This window comes from Manis javanica, chromosome 11, assembly GCF_040802235.1.
Source record: "Manis javanica isolate MJ-LG chromosome 11, MJ_LKY, whole genome shotgun sequence".
Lineage (NCBI taxonomy): Eukaryota > Metazoa > Chordata > Mammalia > Pholidota > Manidae > Manis > Manis javanica.
Genome location: NC_133166.1, coordinates 73529059 through 73545062, shown reverse-complemented (window position 1 = coordinate 73545062; position 16004 = coordinate 73529059). Strand labels below are relative to the sequence as shown.

Sequence of the window (16004 nt, the reverse complement as noted above, 5' to 3'; positions counted from 1 at the left end):
CCCACAGTACCCTTCATATCTCTCAAAAGTATGTTCCCTCTCATTCCCAGATCTCTCAAGTTGCATCTGATATCAGACATTCCGAAAAAGTCATTATCCAAACTCTTGACGGCGCCTCTTCATCTTCTTATCCCCGCCCCTCTTCCAATTTCTCCTACTCTTCATTACAGCTCATTCAGGTCACCAACATTTTTCTCAACCACACCCTCAACACCGCCAATTGTTTCTTGTGCTCATCACTACAGCGCCCACTGCTGGCCGCCGTGCCCCTTAATATTTCCAACTACTCCTTCCATGCAGAAAGACAACCCCTCTGCCCCCTGGCAGACATACCCCTATGAGAACCAGAATACGCAGATAATCTCACCACCCACCACTCTGTAGGCCCAGCTCCACCCCCCTCCAGCACACTTCACTCTCTCTCTATCTACACCCCCACCTCTGGCTCTAAGACTTTTACATAACCGGGACACTTCTTTTAGTGTAATGGCAGTCTTTTCAACTCACTGCCTCCCAACTCCAATATACCCTGCATTCTCGTCACCTTAATCCCAGAGTTTACACTTTACAGCATGGCAGAATTTCTTGAGCTCCAACCTCCCTTGCCCTCATGCACAAAAAGGGCTGCTTTCCTTCCCATCATGTTCAGTATCTCTTTGACCACCTCAGCCATTGGGGCAGGGTTTTCGGGAGGAGCCTTGGGTCACTCTCTGTGGGCAATTAAAAATCTCAACGCCAAACTTGAGGGAGCCCTGACATCCACTGCTGATTCCCTGGCCTCTCTCCAAAGACAGGTCACTTCACTAGCTAAAGTCACCCTTCAAAACCGGTGGGCCTTAGATCTGCTTACAGCTGAGAAGGGTGGCACCTGCATCTTCCTTCAGGAAGAGTACTGCTATTACATCAATGAATCCGGCATTGTAGAAACTGACATTACCAAACTCACCGACCTTGCCTCCAGTCTCCACTCTGCTTCCAATTCCAACCCATTCTCTTCAATACTAACAAACCCCCTCCTTACCTTGGTCTGGCCCATTGCAGGCCCCATAATAATCATTCTTCTCGCCTGTCTCTTCTTACCCTGTATAATAAAGTTCATCAAATCCCAAGTCTGAAAAATCTCTAATCAAACTTTCAACCAGCTTTTACTCAGGAACTACCACCTTCTGGCCACCGAAGATCCCTCACCCTCACGTAACCTCCTCACCATACGCTGAGATGGACCCCTCTCTCCGCTGGAAACTGTTCCTAGAAACAATGGCCACAGATGCCTGGCTTCTGGCACCCGTATCCTCCTGGCACCACCATTAGAATCAACAAGTCCTCGACCTATAGTTACAGGGAACCTTCATTGATTTCCAACCTGAAGAAGTCCACATCTACTCATCCTTACTGTGGGGAGTCCTATCAACCCTTTCCTCCCAATCCTCAAGCCCTCACTCCCTTCTCTGCCCCCATTCAGCAGGAAGCAGTCAGAGAGAAAGCAACGTCCACAATCCCATAGAGGAGAAAGTGGGGAATGAAGGGCCGCCACCAGTAAGATGGCGAACTTCCGGCTTCTCTTCAGGGTCCTCGGTTCCACCGGCACCACCTGAAGCCCAATCACCTCTTGCCCCCCTCCCAATCCCAGCATAAGAACATGACATTTCAGAACACTGGAGACAAAGAAATGTCATCAAAGGTTTTAAAAAAAGGAAAGAGGCCATTTGTTAAGAATCAGGGATCAGAATTCTGCAATACAGAAGAAAATGGAGCATTGCTTTTAAAATTCTGAGGGAGTATGATGCTCATCCCCAAATTATATCTCATATGTTAATTAAGTTTAAAGGTAAAATTAAGATATTTTCAGAACAGTCTCAAAAATTTCCCTTCTATATAGTTTCCCAGGAAGCTACGGGATGTATGTCATCAAACTAGGAGTTGATGAAGGGAAAGGAAATTTAGGGAAAAAAGTTCTACCTCAAGAGGAAGGCAAAGGATGTGCCCAGAATAATGGAAAAGAGATCCTGGGAAGACAGCTGTGTGGTAGGCAGAGCAGGCTGAAGGGCTCGGGGGAGATTCCTCAAGAGGGTAGGGATGATGGTGCGCATGGCAAGATTTGGGTAATTGTGGAGAGAAGGGGATTGATCGTAACAGAGAGCAAACCAAGGAAAAACAGCAATTTAAAAAATACAGTTATTAACATCAGGAAAATTTAAAGTTGTGGAAGAAAGGGTGAATGACCAGTGTGCTACCTGGTGTCTGAGTAGCTCTTGCAGTTACAGGAATGAAAACTCGGAATCGCCCTGACCAGGCTGGGAGGGGGCAGCATCAAGAGAGAATCAAATCTTTAGCTCCCATGGTGGGAGGTCAACAATGTCTAAAAGAGAAATACCATATATACCAGGAGTATAAACATGTTACTCAGAGATAGGAGGATAAATACCAAAAGCAGCATCTTGAAGGTTTGAAAGTTGTTGCCCCCTCCCCCCCAGGAATGAAATAGGATGCAGGGAACAGCAAACATTTTTGTAACCAGCCTTTTAGCAGTATTTGCCTATTTAAACTATGTGCACAAAAATGGTAATGAAAATATAAACTAATTTGAAACATGAAGGAATAAAGGAAGTGAGGAAGCCATCAGCCTTGCTAAGCAAATCCTCCTGCACAGCTGTCTTCCCTGGAAGTAGATACTGTTACTAATGGTGAAACTGGAATTATGTCTAAATCAGTCCATCTGGAGGAATGAGCAGCAGCCACAGACATAACTTGGTAATTCAGAGGTTGTAGAGGTGAGAGGTGCAGATAAATGCGGGTGTCAAAACTAGGCCCCACTAAACAACTAGCCTGTCCTTGTCTGGAAAATGCTCAGTCTCTCTAGCAGCTGGACTCTCCTGCAGAAATTCTAAGGAAACAGTAAGACCATGGCCATGTCATATCAGGGGTTTGTACAGAGGGACCACATCCTTGTCCTACAGACAGGGCCTCCCTAAAGACCTATACTCTTACTGTCTTCACAAATACTTTGCTCTGGGTTATAGAGGGGCTGCAAATGAGGGTCCCTTAAATTCAGACCCTCTCCATCCTTCTAATCAAGGTCAAAGGAAAGGAAAGGACAGGCAGATGAAAAGGGAGAGGGAGATTGAAATAGATAATAAAGGAGAATTAAATGATAACATTTGATTTATCATTATGACCAACAGATACCACTTTTAACTATTTTACTCATTCAGTTTTTTTATTTTTTATTTATTCATTTATATTTTTTATTCATTCATTCATTCATTTATTTTATTCAGCTTCTAAGATGGGCAGGCTCCCAGGAAATGATGATGACGACATAGTCCCTCCTCAATAAGTCCACCTGTTGGGAGCCTGCCTGCTCCACAGGAGATTTCTTCAGAATTTGGCCCTTGGAGATGGGGAAGAGGAGATGAGTGCTGGGGAGGATTTCAAAATGATGAGACTACTCTGCTGGGCAACAGACTCCACTGAACTTCTGGGCAGCTCATGCCATTTGTGCTGTCATCTCTTGGCACATCAGCCATTTTTGGTGGGGCAGCTGGAGCCTAATCATGTGGCCACTGAGAAAGCTTAGCTGAGAATAGAAAGCAGCAAGCTGGGACCAAGGGCAGCCAAAACACCCAATCTAGAGCGACCTAGTTCTGAAGATACTGGGGGAATTCTTGATCACGTGAAGGGAACATGAAATGGTTCCTGAAGAGAAAGAGAAAAAGCAAAGAAAAAGTAAGCCAAAACCCAATAGTAAGGGGAAAACACAACAATTTCAACAGCTGCCTAAGCCCAGAACCAAACTTCCACTGGCTGATAGAACCTGCTCTTGGCTCACCCAAGACAGAAAGGTGATGTGTCCCTGTGGACTACTTGGAGAATTCGCCCATGTACAGTTAGTATTTTAAATTTGTTTGTTGTTTAGAACATGCCTTATTCCAAATAAGACTTAAGGTAGCAAGCAACTATAGTATCCTTTTTTTCTTTTTTAAAAAATTCATTTTATTATCATTAATCTACAATTACATGAAGAACATTATGGTTACTAGACTCCCCCCTTCACCAAGTCCCCCCTCCACAAACCCCATTACAGTCACTGTCCATCAGCATAGTAAGATGCTGTAGACTCACTACTTGTCTTCTCTGTGTTGCACAGCACTCCCTATGCCCCCCCCACATTATACATGCTAGAAGTAAGGCCCCCTTACTTTTTCCCTGCCCTTATCCCCCACTTCCCACCCGTCCTGCCCAGTCCCTTTCCCTTTGGTAACCATTAGTCCATTCTTGGGTTCTATGATTCTGCTACTTTTTGGTTCCTTCAGTTTTTCTTTGTTCTTATACTCCACATATGAGTGAAATTATTTGATACTTGTCTTTCTCCACCTGGCTCACTTAACTGAGCATAATACCCTCTAGCTCCATCCATTTTGTTCGAATGGTAGGATCTGTTTTTTTCTTATGGCTGACTAATATTCCATTATGTATATGTACCACACTTTCATCATCCATTCATCTACTGATGGACATTTAGGTTGCTTCCATTTCTTGGCTATTGTAAATAGTGCTGCAATAAACATTGGGGTGCACCTAACTTTTTCAAACTGGAGTGCTGCATTCTTAGGGTAAATTCCTAGAAGTGGAATTCCTGGCGTTAGGCTGGAGGAAGGAAAAACAAGGGCATGCAAACAGAATAGAGAGATGCCATAGGGGGAGAACAGACCAGACCCCAAGTTCCATGCCTTATATGGAAAGGCGACAGCTCTTCCTGAATTCCATCCTTCTGATGTGCCAACTGAGACCCAAATGTCAGCCTCCTCCCTCTTGGAATGAAAAACGTTTCTAGCTGTCTATTATGTCACCTTTAGCCCCTTAGGATGGCTTGCCCACTCCTCCCCCTCCGTACCCCTTATAAACCCCCACCTCCCTGACCGGGTGTGACTTCCCCAGTCTGTAATACCCAGACCACAGAACATCACCCAGGAGTTGCACTCAAATAAACTACCTGGCCCTTTGTTGCCTCTTTGCCTGCTTATTTCAGCTAAAATTTATCTTACATTTGCTGCCAAAATCCCAGGAAGGAGTGAGTGCAGGGCCCTGACTGGCCACCAGTGGCCCCGCCCCCTCCTTCCCCAACCCAGGACCTCAGCCTGCTCTCCACTGCATGGACTATTTTCTGGTGAGTCCCTCAGTTTCCCCCAGTCTGTTTCCCTCCCTACCTCCATTTCACCTGGTCCCTTAGAAATCATATGTACATCCAGGTGGGGGATTCAGCCCCTGGGCATTTGGCCCACCCTCTGTGGGCATCTGTCCCGCCCCTGGCCCTGCAGTATGGGAGACGTCACTACCCCAGGCCCCAGGATGTCTGCAGGCATCCGGCCCGCCCCTGGCCCTGCGATGGGGGAGACGTCCCTCACCCAGGCTCTCAGGACGTCTCCCCTGACTTGGTGCACTTGGGATGCTGGGCACTTCTCTCAGCGGGATTAGTTGGAAGGGTGACACAGACATGGGGAATCAGCCCTCAAAAGCAGAGGCTCAGACTGCGTTATGGTGTCTCATTTCTAATTTGGCTACTCTATATTTGTCCTGGGAAGTTCGCAGATAGAAGCTAGTCTTTCTTTGCTCTAAGGCCGGGCCTCAGTATCCCTTGGATAATCAATCTCACTGGCCCCCTGAGGGAACTTTCAATTTTAGCCTCCTCACCAACTTGATTAATTATTGCCACTGGAGCAGAGAGTAGAGTGAAATCCCATATGTGCAGGCTTCTTGGACTTTGCACTTCTGCCCAGACCTTTATGTTAAGTGTTCAATGACTCAGGTTCTCCTGGCCCGATCTCCAGTTAAAAATTTTCAGCCTCTTACTTTGCCCAGTTCTTCCTTTTCAGATCCGCCAGAAAACCTCAGTTGCCTGCCTCCCTCAGCTCGCGATCCCCTCCCCCTCTCTCCACCACCACCTTTAAGTCCTTTGTCTTCACACGTGTCACCGCCATCTTAAAGTCCTACATTCTCAACTATGCCATTGTCCTGCTCTCCTCTTCTGGTGGCTGCACCACCCCCAACCCCTCTCCTTCCACCTTCACTGCCCTCTTCCCCCACCAGAACACACTCCTCCCACCCTCTGGTTCCAGAAGCCACGGTCAGGAAGCTGAAGAGAGGGAAGGCAATTGGATATCAGTGACTCAAGTCTTTATATCGGTTTGTCTATCTGTGTATATGTTTTTGTGTGAGAAGTGTTGCTGACTGTAGTCATTGTGTCTCAGTTTGTATGTTTGTGAGTCTAGGTGTATAGATGAAAAATATTTTCCTACATCTGGATAGTATTAATAAAAATTGTTTTAAAAACAGGCACTTGTGAAAATTGGGCATTCTAAAACTTCCAGAAAATCTGAAAAAAAATGTTAAGCATTAATACTAATTTGTGTTTGGCTGAGGCAGGCATGTCCTTGTTGTTATCAGCTGCCTACGTTTACCTAAAGTCATTTAAGTCAATGTTATCTGCTAAATCTTTTAAGAATAAAATGCTTAAAGGTTTGGCTTTGTCTAATATTCAGTAATTTAGATGGACCAGTAAATAATCTAGCATAGTTGTTACGAATGAGTGAACTAAATAAGTGTGGCAAGTGAACACCTTTTTAATTGTGTGTTACAGTGTGTATACCTACCTGAAGCCTGAGAATCTTTGTGGTAACCTAAAACCTTAAAGTTTTGCTAAGAAGATATACTTTATGTTTAGTGAGAGATTGTGCTGTAAAGCTCATAGTTACAGAAATTATAAAATGTTCATAAATTTGTCAATCTAAAGAATGCTAGTGTAACAGTTTACAATAGCCTGCTTCTCAGTGTTCAATAAAAATTAAGGTACTGAATGATTTTAAGTTCTAATTAAAAGTACTTAAAGTAATAAGGAAAACATTTCTGCATGCTAAAGAATGTGTCTTTTGATGAAAGAAAGTAACTTTATTCTAAAGTACAGCTGTTTATTTAGAAAGAGAAATCTAAATGTAAAAAGGTTGTAGACCATTTGTGGAAGAATTTAATATGGTCATGTTATATAAAATTAAAGCAAATGAGTCTCGGTATCAAGCACACAGCAAAATTAGAATTTTTTTTTTCAGTTAAAAAGACAAAGTTTACTTAACTGTTAGTCTGCTCCTAATATTGAAAGATTGCAAAAAGTTCTCTAATTGTTTTATCAAAGTAGTTTCTCATGCTTAAAGTTCAAATGAGTTGTCAGAGTATTTAAGAAAATAAAATCTTAATATTAAAAAGACTCAAACTAAAGTTTGCTAACAACTGTGTAACCTTCTTTATTTGCCTTTGAGGTATTTTGTTGTCATTCTGGTTAAATGGATAAGTATTGCTTCATGGCACCCTATAATTCTATTTAAGCAAGTTCCAAAAAAAAAAAAAATCAAATTCAAAATGGTGCTTTTAGTTGTAGTTAACTGATATTTTCCAGAGGGCCCCTGGAACATGTCAGAGGAACTTTTTCTCATTGGAGAAAGTATTTGGCTAATTTAGCTTATTCATCTGATATATAATTACCTGCTTAATTACCTAGATAGCACTGTCAAAAACATTAATGCTAAACTTTGTTACTGAATGTTTTGTGTTACAGAAATATCAGAATTTTCTTAGGTCAACTGTCTTACAGTAAGCTCTCATCAGATCTTTAACCATTGGCATTTGTAAGTTTTTTATTATTTATAGTCACTGTTTTATTACTCTTAAGCTAGTCAAGAACTAGATTTCAGCAGAACAGGTATTAGTTACATAGGATTAAGGAAACTAAGGAAGATGATTTTGTGACTTTTTGTTTCAAATGTTGTTGATAAAGTGTTTTAAGCTTTTTCTCTTAAGCTGACAACAGTTTAGTAAATGACTGCCTTTATAAGCAGAATTGAAACTTTATCTTTCTCTCTACCTCATCCCTCCAGAATTTAAAAACTCTCAGTGACTATTTTTATATTTCATGGCAGTATGTTTATTTGCACAAGATCAATAAGAATATACTTTCCTTGTAAGAGGACCAATTAAAAACACTGGTTATATTATCAAGGCTATGACTGGAACGTCATACCTAAGAGACACGTGTGTAAACTCAGATATGAACAGATAGATTTAAAGAACTAAGATTGACTTTATAAAGCCAACAAAGCCCCTTAAAAGTACCTTGCTTATAGAGTTCCCAGCAGCCTTACCAGGTGAGTAAAGAAGGTCACTGCCTGGCAGATGCAGGAACCTCAAGAATGTCTTGAGAACTTCAGAGAAGAGAGGAATTCACCCAAATATACAGGTACTGCAGGCACAACCTGATGGCAAGTCTGGCTTGGCTTTCTGGCCTCAAGAAGCCTTTAAAAGTCCAATCTGAAATTCCTTATAAAAAGTTCCAGCAAAGCATATTTAAAAGAGGCTATGTAATCAATTGCTCTTCTTGCTGCACTTATACAAATAATCAAGCCAACTGTTAATTATTTTCTTAATCTGGCTACTTCTAACAAAAATGAGGGTGATTTTAGAGAAAAGTATTGTTTCAATAATGTACTCTTATCTATACTAAATCCCAATCCTAGTCATTGAGATGTAAACTCGATCCAGAATTCCAGTCCCCTATAATGGCCTGACTAATGCCCGTACTGGACCACTTAATAACAGTTTGTGGTTTACTCTTAGTTGATCCTTGTGTCCCCAGGTTCCTCCAACAGTGGCTAACCCAGATGACCCGGGTTGCCACCAACCAGATGTTACTTCACTGTTATGCATCTCTTCCCACTGAATCCCCTCCTTTGGCCTAATACCAGCCTCAAACCCCCATGACGCCCCTTTTCAGCCAGAAGTAGCCAGATCGACTCATTGCCCATTATGACCAAAAGGCTGGAATGTTAGGCTGGAGGAAGGAAAAACAAGGACATGCAAACAGAACAGAGAGATGCCATAGGGGGAGAACACACCAGACCCCAAGGTCCATGCCTTATATGGAAAGAGGACAGCTCTTCCTGAATTCCATCCTTCTGATGTGCCAACTAAGACCCGTATGTCAGCCTCCTCCCTCTTGGAACAAAAAAAGGTTCTAGTTGTCTATTATGTCACCTTTAGCATATCATACCTCTCCACACCCCCTAGGATGGCTTGCCCACTCCTCCCCCTCCTAACCCCTTATAAGCCCCCACCTCCCTGACTGGCTGTGACTTCCCTGGCCTGTAATACCCAGACTGCAGAACATCACCCAGGAGTTGCACTCAAATAAACTACCTGGCCCTTTGTTGCCTCTCTTTGCCTGCTTATTTTAGCTAAAATTTTTCTTACACCAGGGTCAAATGGTATTTCTATTTTGAGCTTTTTGAGGAACCTCCATACTGCTTTGCACAATGGTTGAACTAATTTGCATTGCCACCAGCAGTGTAGGAGGGTTCCTCTTTCTCCACAACCTCTCCAGCATTTGTTGTTGTTTGTGTTTTGGATGGTGGCGATCCTTACTGGTGTGAGGTGATATCTCATTATGGTTTTAATTTGCATTTCTCTGATGACAAGTGATGTGGAACATCTTTTCATGTGTCTGTTAGCCATCTGAATTTCTTCTCTGGAGAACTGTCTGTTCAGCTCCTCTGCCCATTTTTTAATTGGATATATTTGCTTTTTGTTTGTTGAGGTGCGTGAGCTCTTTATATATTTTGGATGTGAACCCTTTATCTAGGGTACCTTTTTGTTCTATTGATGGTGTCCTTTACTGTACAGAAGCTTTTCAGCTTGATATAGTCACACTTGTTCAATTTTGCTTTTGTTTCCCTTGCCCGGGGAGATATGTTCATGAAGAAGTTGCTCATGTTTATGTCCAAGAGATTTTTGCCTAAGTTTTTTTCGAACAGTTTTATGGTTTCATGACTTACATTCAGGTCTTTGATCCATTTCGAATTTACTTTTGTGTGTGGGGTTGGACAGTGATTCACTTTCATTCTCTTATGTGTAGCTGTCCAGTTTTGCCAGCACCATCTTTTGAAGAGACTATCATTTCCCCATTCTATGTCCATGGCTCCTTTATCATATATTAATTGACCATAAATGTTTGGGTTAATATCTGGAGTCTCTATTCTGTTCCACTGGTCTGTGACTCTGTTCTTGTGCCAGTACCAAACTGTCTTGATTACTGTGGCTTTGTAGTAGAGCCTGAAGTTGGGCAGTGAGATCTGCCAACTTTATTCTTCCCTCTCAGAATTGCTTTGGCTATTCGGGGTCCTTGGTGTTTCCAAATGAATTTTTGAACTATTTGTTCTAGTTCATTGAAGAATGTTGTTGGTAATTTGATAGGGATTACATCAAATCTGTATATTGCTTTGGGCAGGATGGCCATTTTGACGATATTAATTCTTTCTAGCCAAGAGCATGGGATAAGTTTCCATTTGTTAGTGTCCTCTTTAATTTCTCTTGAGTGTCTTATAGTTCTCAGGGTATAGGTCTTATACTTCCTTGGTAAGGTTTATTCCTAAGTATTTTATTCTTTTTGATGCAACTGTGAATGGAATTGTTTTTCTGATTTCTCTTTCTAGTAGTTCATTGTTAGTGTATAGGAAAGCAATGGATTTCTGTGTATTAATTTTGTATCCTGCAACTTTGCTGAATGCAGATATCAGTTCTAGTAGTTTTGGAGTGGAGTCTTTAGGGTTTTTTATGTACAATATCATGTCATCTGCAAATAGTGACAGTCTGTCTTCTTCTTTACCAATTTGGATTCCTTGTATTTATTTGTTTTGTCTAATTGCCATGGATAGGATCTCCAGTACTATGTTGAATAACAGTGGGAAGAGTGGGCATCCCTGTTTTTTCCTTATCTCAGAGGAAAACCTTTTAGCTTTTTGCTGTTCAGTATGATGTTGGCTGTGGGTTTATCATATATGGCTTTTATGATATGGTCTGAAAAGTTCATTATGTCATCTGAAAGGTTGGTTGGTAGAATTTCAAGGTTTTTGAATTTACTGAGGCCCTTTTTGTGGTGTAGTATGTGGTCTATTCTCGAGAATGTTCCATGTGGACTTGAGAAGAATATGTATCCTGTTGCTTTTGGGTGTGGAGTTCTATAGATGTGTATTAGGTCCATCTCTTCTTTTGTGTTGTTCAGTGCCTCTGTGTCCTTCCTTATTTACTGTATAGTGGATCTTTCCTTTGGAGTGGATGGTGTGTTGTAGTCTCCTAAAATGAATGCATTGCATTCTATTTCCTCCTTTATTTCTGTTAGTATTTGTTTCACTTATGCTGGTGCTCCTGTATTGTGTGCATATATATTTATAATGGTTATATCCTCTTGTTGGACTGAGCCCTTTATCATTATGTAATGTCCTTCTTTATCTCTTGTTACTTTCTTTGTTTTGAAGTCTATTTTGTTTGATACTAGTATTGCAACACCTGCTTCTTTTTCCCTATTGTTTGCATGAAATATCTTTTTCTGTCCCTTGACTTTAAGTCTGTGCATGTCGTTGGGTTTAAGGTGAGTCTCTTGTAAGCAGCATATAGATGGGTCTTGTTTTTTATCCATTCAGTGACTCTGTCTTTTGATTGGTGCATTCAGTCCATTTACATTTAGGGTGATTATCGATAGGTATGCACTTACTGACATTGCAGGCTTTAGATGCGTGGTTACCAAACGTTCAAGGTTAACTTCCTTACTATCTAAGAGTCTAACTTAACTTACTTAATATGCTGTTACAAACATAAACTAAAGATTATTTTCTTTTACTCCTCCTTTTTCTTCCTCCTCTATTCTTTATATATTAGGTATCATATTCTGTATTTGTCTATCCCTTGATTGACTTTGGAGATAATTAATTTAATTTTGCATTTGCTTAGGAATTAGCTGTTCTACTTTCTTTACTGTGCTTTTATTACATCTGGTGACAGCTATTCTACCTGAGGAACACTTCCATCTATAGCAGTCCCTCCAAAATAGACTGTGGAGATGGTTTGTGGGAGGTAAATTCTCTCAGCTTTTGCATATCTGGAAATTGTTTAATCCCTCCTTCAAATTTAAATGATAATCATGCCAGATAAAGTAGTCTTGGTTCCAGGCCCTTCTGCTTCATTGCTTTAAATACATCATGCCACTCCCTTCTGGCCTGTAAGGTTTCTGCTGAGAAGTCTGATGTTAACTTGATGGGCTTTCCTTTGTATGTGATCTAATTTCTCTCTCTGGCTCCTTTTTATAGTCTGTCCTTATCCTTGATCTTTGCCAATTTTATTCCTATATGTCTTGGTGTTGTCTTCCTTGGGTCCCTTGTGTTGGGAGATCTGTGGGTCTCCATGGCCTGAGAGACTGTCTCCTTCCCCAGACTGGGGAATTTTTGAGCAACTACCTCCTCAAAGACACTTTCTATCCCTTTCTCTCTCTCTTCTTCTTCTGGTATCCCTATAATGCAAATATTGTTCCATTTGGATTGGTCACACACTTCTCTCAATATTCTTTCATTCTTAGAGATCATTTTTTCTCTCTGTGCCTCAGCTTCTTTGTATTCCTCTTCTCTAGTTTCCACTTCATTTATCATCTCCTCCACCATATCTAACCTGCTTTTTGTACCCTCCATTATGCTCTTCAACAATTGGATCTCCCACCTGAATTCAGTCCTGAGTTCTTGGATGTTTTTCCATACCTCCATTAGCATGTTGATGATTTTTATTTTGAACTCCCTTTCGGGAAGAGTCACGAGGTGCATGTCATTTAAATCTTTCTTGGGAGTTGTATTAATAATTTTATGCTGGACCAGGTTCCTTGGGCATTTCATGTTTGTATATGGCACCCTCTAGTGTCCAGAAGCTGTAGTCTCTGGAGCTGCTCAGCCCCTGAAGCAATGTTGGGGGTTGCAGTGGAGCAGTATTATTGTCTGGGGGGAGGAAAGAGCTGTTTCCCACTTCCTGGCTGCTGTGCCTGTCTCCACTGCCTGAACCAGTGGGCCAAGCACAGAGGTATATGCTTTTGTCCCAGAACAGCTGGAGGTGGATCCCTGGTTTCCACAAGCGACTGGAGTCTCACTCCCGGAATTCTGCCTGTATTAGCTTTCTAACCTCCTAATCACATGAGTATAAAGAAAGCACCATGAAATGTAGGTTTGTGCTCCCAGAGCAGATCTCTGGAGCTTGGTGTTCAGCAGTCAGAGGTCTTCCACTCCCTCCCTGTTCCGTTTCTCTTCCTCCCACTGCTGAGCTGGGGTTGGGGAAGGGCTTGGGTCCTCTGGGTCATGGCTCTGGTACGTTACCCTGTTCGGTGGGATCTGCTGTTTTCTTCAGGTGTGTGCTGTCTGGTGAAGTCCTCTTTCCTGTTGCTCTCTCAGTACTAGTTCCACCAACTATATTTTCTAATTGTGTACGGTTTTAGGAGGAAGGCTCTGGCTCTCCTCTCATGCCGCCATCTTTAATTCTCTTGGTTGGTAGAATTTCAATCTGTTTGAATTTACTGAGGCTCTTTTTGTGTCCTCTTATGTGGTCTATTCTGTAAAATGTTCCATGTGCCCCTGAGAAGATGTAAATCCTGCTGCTTTGGGTGTAGAGTTTTGTAGATGTCTGTTAGATCCATCTGTTCCAGTGTGTTGTTCAGTGCCTCTGTGTCCTTACTTATTTTCTGTCTGGTGGATCTGTCCTTTGGAGTGAGTGGTGTGTTGAAGTCTCCTAAAATGAATGCATTGCATTCTGTTTCCTCCTTTAATTCTGTGAGTATTTGCTTCACATATGTCAGTGCTCCTGTGTTGGGTGCATATATATTTATAATGGTTATATCCTCTTGTTGGACTGACCCCTTTATCATTATGTAATGACCTTCTTTATCTCTTGTTACTTTCTTTGTTTTGAAGTCTATTTTGTCTGATAGAAGTACTGCCACACCTGATATTTTCTCCCTATTGTTTGCATGAAATATCTTTTCCCATCCCTTCCCTTTTAGTCTGTGTATGTCTTTGGGTTTGAGGTGAGTCTCTTGTAAGCAGCATATACATGAGTCTTGCTTTTTTATCCATTCTATTACTCTGTGTCTTTTGATTGGTGCATTCAGTCCATTTATATTTAGAGTGATTATCAAAAGATATGTACTTATTGTCATTGCAGGCTCTTGATTCGTGGTTACCAAAGGTTTAAGGGTAGCTTCTTTACTATCTAACCGTCTATCTTATCTCTCTTACTAAGCTGTTATAAACACAGTCTGATATTTCTTTATTTCTCTTCCTTCTTATTCTTCCTCCTCCATTCTTTATATGTTAGGTGTTTTATTCTGTACTGTTTTGTGTTTCCTTTGACTGCTTTTGTGGATAGTTGATTTTATTTTTTGCCTTTTGTTAGTATTTGGTTGGTCTGCTTTCTTTGCTGTGATTTTATTTTCTCTGGTGACATCTAATTAGCCTTAGTAATGCTTCCATTTAGAGTGGTCCCTTTAAAATATTCTGTAGAGGTGGTTTGTGGGAGGCAAATTTCCTCAACTTTTGCTCATCTGGGAATTGTTTAATCCCTCCTTCAAATGTAAATCACAGTCATGCTGGATACAGTATTCTTGGTTCAAGGCCCTTCTCTTTCATTGCATTAAATCTATCATGCCATTCTCTACTGGCCTGTAAGGTTTCTGTTGAGAAGTCTGATGATAGCCTGTTGTGTTTTCCTTCATAGGTGATCTTTTTCTCTCTCTGGGTACCTTTAATACTCTTGTTTTCTTTGATATTTGCCATTGTAATGATTATATGTCTTGGGGTTGTCCTTTCCTCCTTGAGTCCCTTGTGTTGGGAGATCTTTGGGCTTCCATGGTCTGAGAGTCTATTTCCTCCCCCAGTTTGGGGACCTTTTCAGCAATTATTTCTTCAGAGACACTTTCTATCCCTTTTTCTCTCTCTTCCTCTTCTGGTACCCCTGTAATGTGAATATTGTTCCGTTTGAATTGGTCACATGGTTCTCTTAATATTCTTTCATTACTGGAGATATTTTTATCTCTCTCTGCCTTAGCTTCTCTATATTCCTATTTTCTAATTTCTATTGCGTTAACAGTCTCACACCTCATCCAGTCTGCTCTTAAGTCCTTCCAGAGATTGTTTCATTTCTGTAATCTCCCTCCTGACTTCATCCCTTAACTCTTGCATATTTCTCTGCAGGACCATCAGCATGGTTATGACTTTTATTTTGAATTATTTTTCAGGAAGATTGGTTATATTTATCTCACCAGCCCCTCTCTCTGATTTTTGATGGACCAGATTCTACTGCCTTTTCATGGTGATAGAAGTGGTCACAGTCAGTTGGCACATGTGTCAGCTGGGAGAACAAATTCCCTTCCTGCTTGCTGGTTGCCTTTCCCTTCTCTGCTGCCTGTGTCAGTTACCCACACACAGGGAGCAGTCTCTGGGATAATATCCTGAGCTCCCATGGGTGTGTTGGCTCTCTGGATAGCCTAAGACACTGCAGTGGGTCACAGATGCGCCCAGTGTGTTCTCCTGAGAGAAATGCACTCCTACATGCCTTCCAGACCTTGCTCCAGTGTTTGCTGCCTGTGCCATTTACCCACGCCCTGGGAGCAGTCTTTGGGATAATCTCCTGAGCTGCCATGGCAGCACAGCCCTCGGGATAGCCTAGAACACTGCAGTGGATGGCAGACACGTTGGATGTGTTTTCCTATGGAAACGGCACCCCTTCATGCCTTCCAGATGTTGCTCCAGCTTCCCCTGCCTGTCCCGGTTAGCTGTGTGCTGGGAGGAGACTCTGTGTGGTTGCTGTGGGCTGGGCCATTCTCTGGCTGCTCTGCAGCTGTGATGGATCACCTGGTTTGCTTGCAGCACCAGCCAGGGGGAATGAATGGCAGACTGCTCATCTCCCTGAGGGGCTTTGGGGCTGGGTTACCCCCCAGGGGGTTGGGGCACCTGAACTTCTTTAGGATTCCCAGGCTGTTAGGCTTAGTGTACCAGTATGATTTTGTTCAGCTGTTAAGCCCTTGTTCCTTTAAGACTTTTAAAAAGTGCCCACTTTTGCCCCAGGGGAGCCTGCTGTGGGGACCCGCTCACATTCAACAT

At 42.1% G+C, this 16004-nt stretch overlaps 1 long non-coding RNA gene across 1 annotated transcript in view; it reads right to left on the bottom strand.

The window, feature by feature from the left end:
• Nucleotides 1-3207: 3207 nt before the first annotated feature.
• LOC140844444 (uncharacterized) overlaps nt 3208-16004 on the bottom strand; it is a 116432-nt gene continuing 103635 nt past the window's right edge. Inside the window, exon 4 of the long non-coding RNA XR_012122755.1 lies at nt 3208-3696. This is a non-coding gene — a long non-coding RNA (uncharacterized lncRNA). The remainder of the gene's footprint in view (nt 3697-16004) is intronic.